Source organism: Notamacropus eugenii, chromosome 3, assembly GCF_028372415.1.
Source record: "Notamacropus eugenii isolate mMacEug1 chromosome 3, mMacEug1.pri_v2, whole genome shotgun sequence".
Taxonomy (NCBI): domain Eukaryota; kingdom Metazoa; phylum Chordata; class Mammalia; order Diprotodontia; family Macropodidae; genus Notamacropus; species Notamacropus eugenii.
Genome location: NC_092874.1, coordinates 183,922,943 through 183,933,653, shown reverse-complemented (window position 1 = coordinate 183,933,653; position 10,711 = coordinate 183,922,943). Strand labels below are relative to the sequence as shown.

General features: G+C 36.8%; 1 long non-coding RNA gene across 2 annotated transcripts in view; it reads right to left on the bottom strand.

Moving 5' to 3' along the window:
• Positions 1 to 226: 226 nt before the first annotated feature.
• The window catches only part of LOC140533595 (uncharacterized), a 31,531-nt gene continuing 21,046 nt past the window's right edge, over positions 227 to 10,711 (bottom strand). The window contains exons 3-4 of one of the 2 annotated variants that reach the window (XR_011977000.1): positions 4,563 to 4,663; positions 227 to 820 (exon numbers count right to left, since the gene is read on the bottom strand). This is a non-coding gene — a long non-coding RNA (uncharacterized lncRNA). The other variant, XR_011976999.1, reaches the window with a different exon arrangement.

Genomic DNA, 10,711 nt, shown 5'->3' with positions numbered 1-10,711 from the left:
ATCAAAGAATTACTTTATAGAGTGATAAAATAATAACAAAATTTATCTGTTGAACAATAAGTCAAGAAACTCAAATGAAATAATGAAAAAAACTGAAAAGAAAGAGACCTAGTAATACCAGATCTCAAACTATACTGCAAAGTATAACTGGCAAAGTGATTTGGTACTGGTTGAAAAACAGAGAGAGGTTTCAGTGGAACAGATTAGATACACAACATACACACAGTAATTTAATGTTCAGTAAGTCCAAAGACCACAACTATTGAAATAAGAACTTACTATTTGACAGAAATTATTGGGACAACTAGAAAGGTATGAGACAGAAAATAGGTTTAGATCAATACCTCACATCATATGGCACAGCAAGCACAAAATAAATACATGACTTAGATATGAAAATTCACATCATAAACAAGAGTAGTAAGGAAGAAATTGCCTTTGAGATGTATGAATAGGAGAACAGTTCATGACCAAATAAGGGACAGAGAGAATCATAAAAGTTTAAATAGACAAAATTTTTTTCTGTAAGTTTTGCACAAACAATATCCTAATGGAAAAACAATACATAAAAGGAATCTTAAAAAGGAAAGCAGAGCAGAAGAGGAAGGGGATATTGGAGGAGTACAGCCTTGTGATGAAGAAATGACTGCCTGCCTTGTGCACCCTCCTTTAAATGAAAGTTCTGGGAGAAGTCCTCTTAATGGGATGGAGAGGTCCCAGAAGCAGAAGGCACTTCCAAGGTGTAGGTTCCAGGGCTAAAGTAATCTTCAGGGATGAAGAGGTTTCTGAGGCATGATGGAGAACTCCAGAGGAATACAACCTGATGGGAAATGAAGGAACTGATTCAGGATGAGGTGGGCAGAAGCATGAGAACAATTTATATAACATATATAAAAACAAACAACCTTAAAAGTCTTAAGAACTTCAAGCATAGCAATTATCAGCCACATTCCAAAACACCAGAAATACCAGCCACCCCCTGAATGACAAGTGATAGATTCAAAGTGCAGAATGAGATATACGTTTTGGGACATGGCCAACGCAGAAATTCATTTTGCTTGACTATGTATGTTTGTTTTGAGGATCTTGTTTTCCTTTGTCTTTCATGGGGAGGTAGATGATATGGAGAGAAAATACATTCTTAATAATTGGAAAAAAAAGTAAAATTAATAATACATAAAACAACCTAATCACCTCTTTTCATCAAGAAGATACCAATGGTGCATATAGGCTGATCATCAGTCATACCTCACTCTTACCCTGTGTCTGACCCATTTTCTTTTTCTATCATATGTTTATTTGAGAGAAACCTTATACATTGTTTCTTTTATTCAATTCTTTGTTTATAATATGTTATAGCTTGCACACATCTACCATGACTCTTTTGGTAATGCTCAGTTTCAATTTTGTATTGTTCCATGACTTAGAGTCAGATATCACACACCGCCCCCATGAGAAAAAAAGTTATTAAAAAAGTTATTAAACAGAGAGATCTTTGTAATCCAGGTTTGACTGGTATGGTCCCATTCCCCAGCACATGCACACACACACTCACACACACACACACACACACACACACACACACACACACACACACACATATATATATATGTTAAAATTCAACTAACCCAGAGAGTAAGCCTTACCTCCCACCCCACCACTTTCTTGCTGTGCCATAGTTACAGTTAAATTCCTTCATCCTCAATTCTTATTAGGTAACTCAGAAAATACCCTAATTTCAGTGCTCTAGATTTCCCCATTGCTCTCCTTCACAAATGACAGGGCTATCTCTTGTAGTGTTGTATCTAATAGCAATGTCTTTTTGTCTAAAATTCTATATGACATTGAGCTCTGAGTGTCTATGGAGCCTTTAATCAGTGTACAACTTGTTGTATATGCAAGCTAGTCTTGCCAATGGAGTTAAGGACAATTGTGGAGAAGGGAACACCTTTCCATGCTGTTTCCCATTGGCATCTGTCTCTCTCTCATTGTACGGTCATTCTTCAGGTATGATTCCCTCCCCTTTTGTCCTGTAGTCTTTATTTCAGGAAGAAGCTTAATGTCATTAAAAGAACTTTAGTTTGACCTTGGCAATGCAATTCATTCTCCTGCTTCTGATTAACTGTAGACCCAACTGTGATTCAATTTTCAAGCTTTGTCCAAGATACATACATTGATGGATACATACTAGGTTTTCATTCAGCTGTATACTGTGGATTGAACAATGTGTATTCTTCATCCATTTTTTGTTTTCCTGTTTGGATAGTTTGACCAAACTCTTTAGGGTGACTATAGATTGAATTCAGGAGGTTCTTCAGTGTTCCAGTAATGGGTACAATCTGTACAATGTCATGTGTAAACAGTCATCATCTATAGGGAACCCCTTTCCACTTTGGAATCTTCACTGGATGTCCTCCATCAGAGTTACGATTCCTTCTGGTGAGCATACATTTTCCTGTCTTATTCCTTACCTGATCATATTCAGAGGTGGCAGAATGAGGTTATCTCTGTTGTTACATCTTTCAAGGAAATTCATATTTGTTCAAGATTTATGTTTTTCTTTTGCTCCCCCAGAGGAATGGTGGGAGGCAGGGGGAGGGAAAGAAGAGAAGAGAAAACAGATTTCTGTGAACTCATAAAGTTTAATTTAAAAAAAACCAGACCCGAACAGGAAAGAGAAGGTAGTCAGATTAAGCAAATATATCTCAATTGCTTAACTATATATATTTGTTATAAGGCTTTAATTTTTTGTTGTTATTGTTTTTATGGGGGAAGAAAAAATGAGCTGAAAAGAAAATTAAATGCTTGTTAATTGTAAAAGAAAATTAAAATTAATTAAATTAATTTTAATTTTTGAAAATGCTTAAGAGTTATAGTGTTAGGGAAGAACATTTAAAGTGATATTTTGTTTTACCATATAATGTGCTTTTCCATAGCTAATAATCAATGAACACTGTGGAATTGTGTACAATTTTCATGTCTTTCTCTACCATGAGGATCTAAAACCACTTATTGCCCAGGTCCAACACTGAGAACCACTAGCTGCCTAGAAAACATTCTAGGCTACCTTGAACTTATAGAATGGTAAAATAGTCCTTGCTAGTTATCTCGTTCAAGGTCTAGTAGTCACACATCCAGATCTTCCATGAGCCAAATGATTTCTAAATGTTGAGGTATGGCTTCGCTAACATTAACAAAGAGGCAGGAGGGATCCCTCTTCTCCCTGACAATAACCAGCTTCAACTGTCTTCCTAGTCTCATGAAGCTGCCAGTATACAGGAGAGAAAGGAAAGGAGCCTCAAGGTTTGATAGCCAAAGCTAATGGAGCCATGACTGGCAGGAGTGTTCTTATCCTGCAGCCAATACCTCCCAGCCCCAACCCCAACCCCTACCATCCCAACTTCTGTCTCTTGCTCTGGGAATAGCAATCATATCAATTCTACTAGTGCTGCTAAAAAGTGTGTGACAATAAACCACTTTATGGCTCCACTCACAATCCCTGTGGTTCCCCAAAACAGAACTCCTTTGCCTGACCCTAACTCTCTTATATGTTTTATGTTTCCCTATTAAAATATAAGCTCTTTTAGGGCAGGGGCCCCCTCTATTTTAAATTTGCAAATTCATCACCTAGCATAGTGCCTGGCAAATAGTAGGCACTTAATAAATTCTTTTTGATGCATTTGTTGATTCACTCCACCTTCCCCATCTCTATTTTCCCTATTCTTCTTTACTTCCTATCTTAACTTTGGCACCATGCATTACATCACCCCTGGCTATGCTTGGCTCAGTCTGGGGAGCATTTTCTTAGAGCAGTCTTTGTGAAAACATCAACCAGAGTTGCCAGGAACAAGTTCAAAAAGTACATCTCCATTCAGTTATGACAAGGGTGGTCCACCTGAAAATAATAAATAATTATTATTTGGTCTTTTGTTTTATATATTAATGCACATATTTCAAGGATATGTAATTTCATCTTTATGGCTATCCCCTGTATTAACCCAAATTACAACCCTTTCATGTTTTAGTAGGTAAGTTTCATAAAATACTAATTAAAATTCATTGCCTTGTAACCAATTTTATGGCAATTAGACTCTTCAGATTTAAGTAGGTGGATACTTAGCTGACAAATACACAGCAGTGATAACCTTGTATTTAAAGTTTGATAGGACCTGCTAACTCTTAAACTCCATGGGCATTGCTTTGAAGAACCCAGGGTTACCTCTATCAGATAAATAAAATGTTAGTTGAAGATTAAATCCATCAACAAAAGGCACAAATCATTAATAATGAGTCACATATATGTGTGTATATGTATACACACATATATGTGTGTGTATGTATGTATGTATGTATAACAAAAGCTCTCAATGTGGGGTCAAAGGATTGTAAATGTCTTCTCCCACATGATTCATCTTCCATATGCACATCTGCTATCATAGGTGTCAAGGGCAGGATCCTCCTTGTCTCTCCCTTCAGAGGAAGTCTCAGAGAGAAAACTCTATGACAAATATTCCAGAAAGAGAAGAGATTGAGAATGTCTCTATCTTTAAAATTGTCTTTACCTTTAAAGTTTCTACCTTTAAAGACTGCTGAATAGGTACTCTCCTTGGGTCAGTAGCCAATTGTCTTTGACATGGGCATTCCTCCAACCTGTCAAACAGACCTGTGAACCAAAGGAATTGTTTAGTCATCCCAAAGTCCCAGGTTATTTAGCTAAGGCAGTGCTGGAAGTAGTCCAGGGGAGTTCACCTCAGTTCCATGAATGTTCCGTGAAACGGCCATGATCCATATAGATACATGCACGTATACATGTATGTATGTGTGTGTATCTATACATATAGATACACACACTCTCTTCAGATAAAAGGTTAGACTATTCTAAGATTCTCATATTTTAAAAAATGTCTTTTTTTTTTTTTATTTCTAAGGGCAGCCAGGTAGTACAGTGGATATAATGCCAGGCCTGGAGTCAGAAACACTCATCTTCCTGAGTTCAAATCCAGCCTCAGACACTTACTAGCTGTGTGACCATGGGCCAGTCATTTAACCCTGTTTACCTCAGTTTCTCATCAGTAAAATGAGCTAGAAAAGGAAATATCAAACCATGCCAGTATCTTTGCCAAGAAAACCCCAAGTAGGGTCACAGAGAATCAGACATGACTGAACAACAAAAGGTAAAATTTTTGACAAAATTCTTGTCTCGTGGTGAAATTCAAATTTGTTTTTAAATGTTTTTGAAAATATTGTTTTGGAAATGCAATTCTATTTTACTAACCAGTTACAAGTGTGTGTGGGGGAAACCTTTCTGTAAGAAGGAAAGTATGAGCTCAAACATAATTTATGAAACTTCTAAATGTTTAGCTCTAAAATAGACGTTAGGGATTATCCAGTCCAACCTCATTATTTTGTAGTTGAGGAAATGGAGTCCCAGAAAGATGAAATGATTTGCCCACAACTGTGCAATTAGTGGCAGAACCTGAATTAGAACCCAGGTCTCCTGACACCTAGGCCAACAATTTGTCCGCTCTGCCATGGTGTTCACAGTTTCTGTGAACAGAATATGTGAACAGTTCACATATATATATGATTTGGGTCTAGTCATAAAATAAAATCCATCACATTATTGCTCAGAGATCAAGACATCATCATTATTCTTACTTTTTAAAGCTCTCTACCAAGTAGTCTTTTGGGGAGCTTGACAGATTAAATGATTCTCCAGAAAATATTATTTATGGAGTCCTTTGGAGCTTAGAAAGACCAGCTCCATAGACCCTGCCACTGCCACCTCTATGCCACAATCTCCTCTTGTCCAGAAGAAAGAATAAACAAGAAGACAAAACAACTGGGAAATTTTTAAAGCACAAGATACTTTCCAAGAACAGAGGCAAATCCACCTCATCTCTTCCTATCTCTTTGTTCTTTGATGGGTCTCCCCTTAGTCTACTCCATGCATTGCCTGACCTTGGTGATTGTACAAGGATGGTTCTAGGTACAATGCCAGGAACAGTGCCAGTGAGAGTGTCATTTTCCCAATTCACTGGAGTTAGGGGAACTATTTTTCTCCTTTCCTCCTCCATAGAATGACACAAAAGGACATCTGGGATTGTCCTGCTCCTACCCCTAGAGAATTGAATGGAGTATGTTTTAAGCACGTAATCAGTTCATGTGGGAAGTATTGTTCCCATGGGATCTTTGGCAGGATTTTTCAAATTTAAACAATATATGTGGGAAAGAATTGAATGTGGGAAAGATATAATAAGATTTCATTCCATATAGGTATAATTTCTTTTTTTAATGGAAAGAATATGTAGTAAACAGTTCCATATTTTTCAGTCCTTGGGTCTGAGCCAAATTGAAAAATAGCTCTCAGAGTGACCCCAAGTCTTCTGAGTCTCCTTTCAATGATTCTTTGGTGAGAACCACATCTTAAGAAGTTTCCCTTGTTATGAAATGGAGAAACTGTATGTGCAGACCTGAGTAGTGTGGCCTTGTCATTAACACTCCCCAGCTGTCTCAAGACATATGACCCTAAGATAAAAGTGATGCAAAACATCCCCTGGCCTAGAAGTCATTCTAATAAGCACTGGGGCATGAGAGAAGAAGGAACTTTCTGTGACTCTTAGCTATTGCCTAAGTACCAAAGGAAGGAACACATTTCCCAGTGGGTATAGTTACAAAGGTAATATGGGAGGATGTGAACTCTGTCTGGTCATCAAGAATATCCAAAGCCTTGTTTCCTTCTAGCTCACTCGTGAACAAGGTCATTCATTTTAATTTTGAAAATGAAATACAGTCTGTACATGTGCTTTCTGTCAAGGCTTTGCTTTTTAGGTCATCAGCTGGGGAGCAAAGGCAGAAATAGAAACTTCTCCAGTGATTTGTTCCTAGTATTTTCCCATTCAGAACTGGATCAAAAGAGAGGGTGGTTTTTATGGGAAGCATTAGAAAACAACAAATATTATGCTATTGAGACCTCAAAAAACTCCATCAAACAAATGACTTAGAGTTGAAGAAACTTAGACTGGATGTTTAGGGATTAAAATAACAGAGCTGACCTTTTCCTAGTTTGATTACTTTATTTAAAAAGATGTGACTTACTCTGATGCCTTATTGTAATGTGGAAGTACCTCCAAGAATTGAAGAATATGCCAGGGCAGCATAAGATCTGAGAGAGTTCTAATAGGCTGGAAAGCCTTTGGCCAAAAATTTTAAAAAAAATGAGACTGCTGTTACAGAACTAAATGGCTGAGAAGTTCAGCAGCAGCAAGTTAGCTACTGGGTAATGAATTCTTTGGTTCAGGCACCTCACATAATAAAAACAAAAGAGATATAATCTGAGTCAGTTCCTTCTTCATGAGAGGAAGATGGGTTCAATTTCAAATATGATGTGAATATTTGAATCTTACTAATTGCAAATTGGGTAATATATATCTTCTGTTTTCCTTTTTGTTTGTTTGTTTGTTTTCACTATGGGACCAGAAGCCAAGGTCATTAAGGGTGAGTGTAGTAGGAAAAAAGTTAGGGAAGAAACAAACAGTCCTGGGACATGTGAACTGTAGATTTTCTCATATCTCATCCCAAACAATTCAGATATGTAAGCTTCTACGGTTGATCTACTTTATTTTCATCTTGTCCTGTGGGTCAATTTGTTAGAACCTGATGACACATGGAGTCCCCCATTGGAGACAAGTTAACTTCAAAGAGAAAAAAAATCTACACCCCTGACTATACTTCTAAACCCAGATAGTTATCTCATAGAATGTCTTTCATATTGTTTCATGAGAAGGTTTAAGTGAAAAACAGTTTATGCATTTCTGAAAATGAATCAGTGATTTCATCTGCAGACTTACCAATCCAGAAGATTCCCACCCCATGGTATTCTCACTTTGAAAGTTGTCTCTATCATCATTCCTAAGCAACCTTCTCACACTAGAAAAGCTCTGCAGAGATAGCCCTTTCGTCTGACTGGCCAGCTGTTCTCAGAACTTCCATTTTAAGGAAGTATTCCAAACATCTAATGTTCACTCCATTCCTCTCCAGGATCCCCTTCTGAGTAGATTTCTTTCTCCACCATAGATAACCCTGTACAGATACCTCACCCCCATTTTCAGCTTCCTCTTATGTGTCTTCCCCAATGAGAGCATATGCAGGGAGTAGCTTTGATTTTGTTTGTATTTGTGTTCAGTAATTGACACATAGGTGCTTAAGAAATGCTGGGGGTTTTTAAAATTTTTATTTTAGACTCAAACACCAGAACACAAATACAGAATAGAGAAAATAAAGAAAAACATATCGTAAACTTAAATATTAGAACTTAAATACAAAGTAAGAATGGAAGAAAATCATGTCATAGAGCATAAGAGAGGACTCAAAATATGTAACAATAAATTTTCATTTCAAGAAAGCCTATATGATAAATAATGCACATCATGTTGAGAACGGTTCATCTTTTCTTTGCTTCCTTCTAATTTCTCTTTTGCTCTCTTCTGTGCACTTTTTTTTACTTTGTCCTTCCCTCTCCCCCAAGAAAGGGGAGTTTGGATATGTTTTTCTATGGCTATAGCTATATACATACACATTTACATATAGACATATCATATTGACATATACTTTCCCAAATTCTACTTCTGATATTTGTTTTTATGTTTGTGCATATCTCTTGTTTCCTATTCCTCCTGTCTTCTCTACTTATACCTGCTACCTTGCCCTCCTATTATTTGCTTACACCCCGTCAAGGTTCCCTCCCCTATCCTTCCATTCCCATAAATATAAACACCCTTCTATACCCCCCCTTTTACCTACTCCCTCACCCTTCTCTCAAAAGATCCCTTCCTTGTCCTCTCTCCTTCCCTATCCCCCTATCATTTTATTTCTTCTGAATTTAGAAGACTTTTATATTTTTCTAAATATGTATGTACTATTCCCTCTTAAATCCATTCCCAATGAAAGTAGGTTACCAGAACTACTAGCCCTCCTTCCCCATCTAATTCCTCTGTATCCATTCTTCCTCTTGCCCTTTAGGAACTCTTTAGCTATTGCTAAATGGTTTTACTTTTAAAATTCATCTTACTCAGTTTTACCTCAATTTTTCTTATTTCAATTACCAATAAGAATCTTAGACATAGGTTTTACATTTTACTTCTATAAAAAGTCAACGGTCTGTCATTGAATTCCTTTAAAATAAGTCTTTGGTATGTACCTTATATTTCTCTTGGCTCTTGTACGTCAAATCTTCTATTAAGTTCAAGTGTTTTTGTAAAATAAAGTCTTTAAAGTCAGAAAGTTGATTAAGTGTCCATTTTTTTCTATTCAAGATTATGCTTAACTTTGCTGGGTATGATATTTTTGGCCAGAGCCCCAGTTCTTTTGCTCTTTGATATATAGTGTTCAAGATCTGTGGTCCTTTGATGTCCTTACTGCTAGGTCTTATGTGATTCTAATTATGGCACCATCATATTTGAATTGTTTTATTCTTGTTGCTTTTAGTATTTTATCCTTGATCTGGGGGGGTTTCAGAATTTGACTATGATATTCCTATGAGTTTTGCTCATAGGATCTCTTTCAAGTGGCAATCGATGAATTTTTCTTCTATTTCTACTCCCCACTCCCACCTTCTAATGCTTCAGGACAATTTCTTTAATTATTTCTTGTATTATTATATCAAAATTCTTTTTTTGATCACAACTTTCAGTTATTCTGATTATTTTTATGTTTTCTCTTCTTGATCTATTCTCCAAATCTGCTGTTTTTCTTATAAGATATTTCACTTTCTCTTATATTTTTCACTATTCATATTTTAGTTAATTATTTCTTGATTTCTTATAATTTCACTGGCTTCACTTTGCCCAATTCTAATTTTCAAGGTGTCATTTTCTTCCTTAAGAGTCTGGATCTCCTTTTCTAGTTGGTTGGCTTTCCTTTCATAATCTTCTTGTTTTTATTGGATTATTAATTTTTTTTAAATTTTTCCTCCATCTATGTCATTTGATTTTTAAAGTCTTTTTTAAAGATCTATGAATTCTTTTCAGACTATTGACTGGTTGATCCTATTCTTTGGGGTTTTTTATTTCAATATCCTCCTCTGAAGATGAACCCCAAGCTTCTCTATTCCCATAATAGCTTTCTATGGTTGGATTCTTTCTCCTCTGCCTGTGCATTTTTTTTGTGATAATAGCTTAATTTTTGTAATCACCTCTAGCCCTGGGGTATGGGGGATGGTGCCTCTTGACTCAGTCAGGGACTTTCTGCCCCCCTGCTTCTGCACTCACCAGGCATGTTCTGGTTCCTTCTTCCCCTATCTCCACCCTCCTGCTCTTTGCATCACAGCTGGGTCTGGGGTTCTTTGTCAGCAGAGATCCCCTCAATCTTCCCCTCACTATTCCGTAGTAAAAGTTTCTGTGGCTAGAGCCAAGGCAGCCTCTCAAACCAACTAACCTCAGGGCTTCTTGCTTGTTGTTTAAGAGGCTCTGATCTTTTGTTAAAGGGGACCCTACCCTGGAGATGTTTACAGGGGCCAAACCTCATCCTTGGATTTTTCTTCTGATCTTCTCATATTGTCCCAGGAAGGTCTCTGTTGTGCCCCTATTTTTATTTATTTTTAGCTGGACTTTGTTCCCCCTAAGGAGTTCTTTTATCTCTTTTGTGAGGGAAAATCTTGATAACTTGGAATTTTCTGCCATTTTCCCAGAATCCTCTCTTAATAAATGCTTGT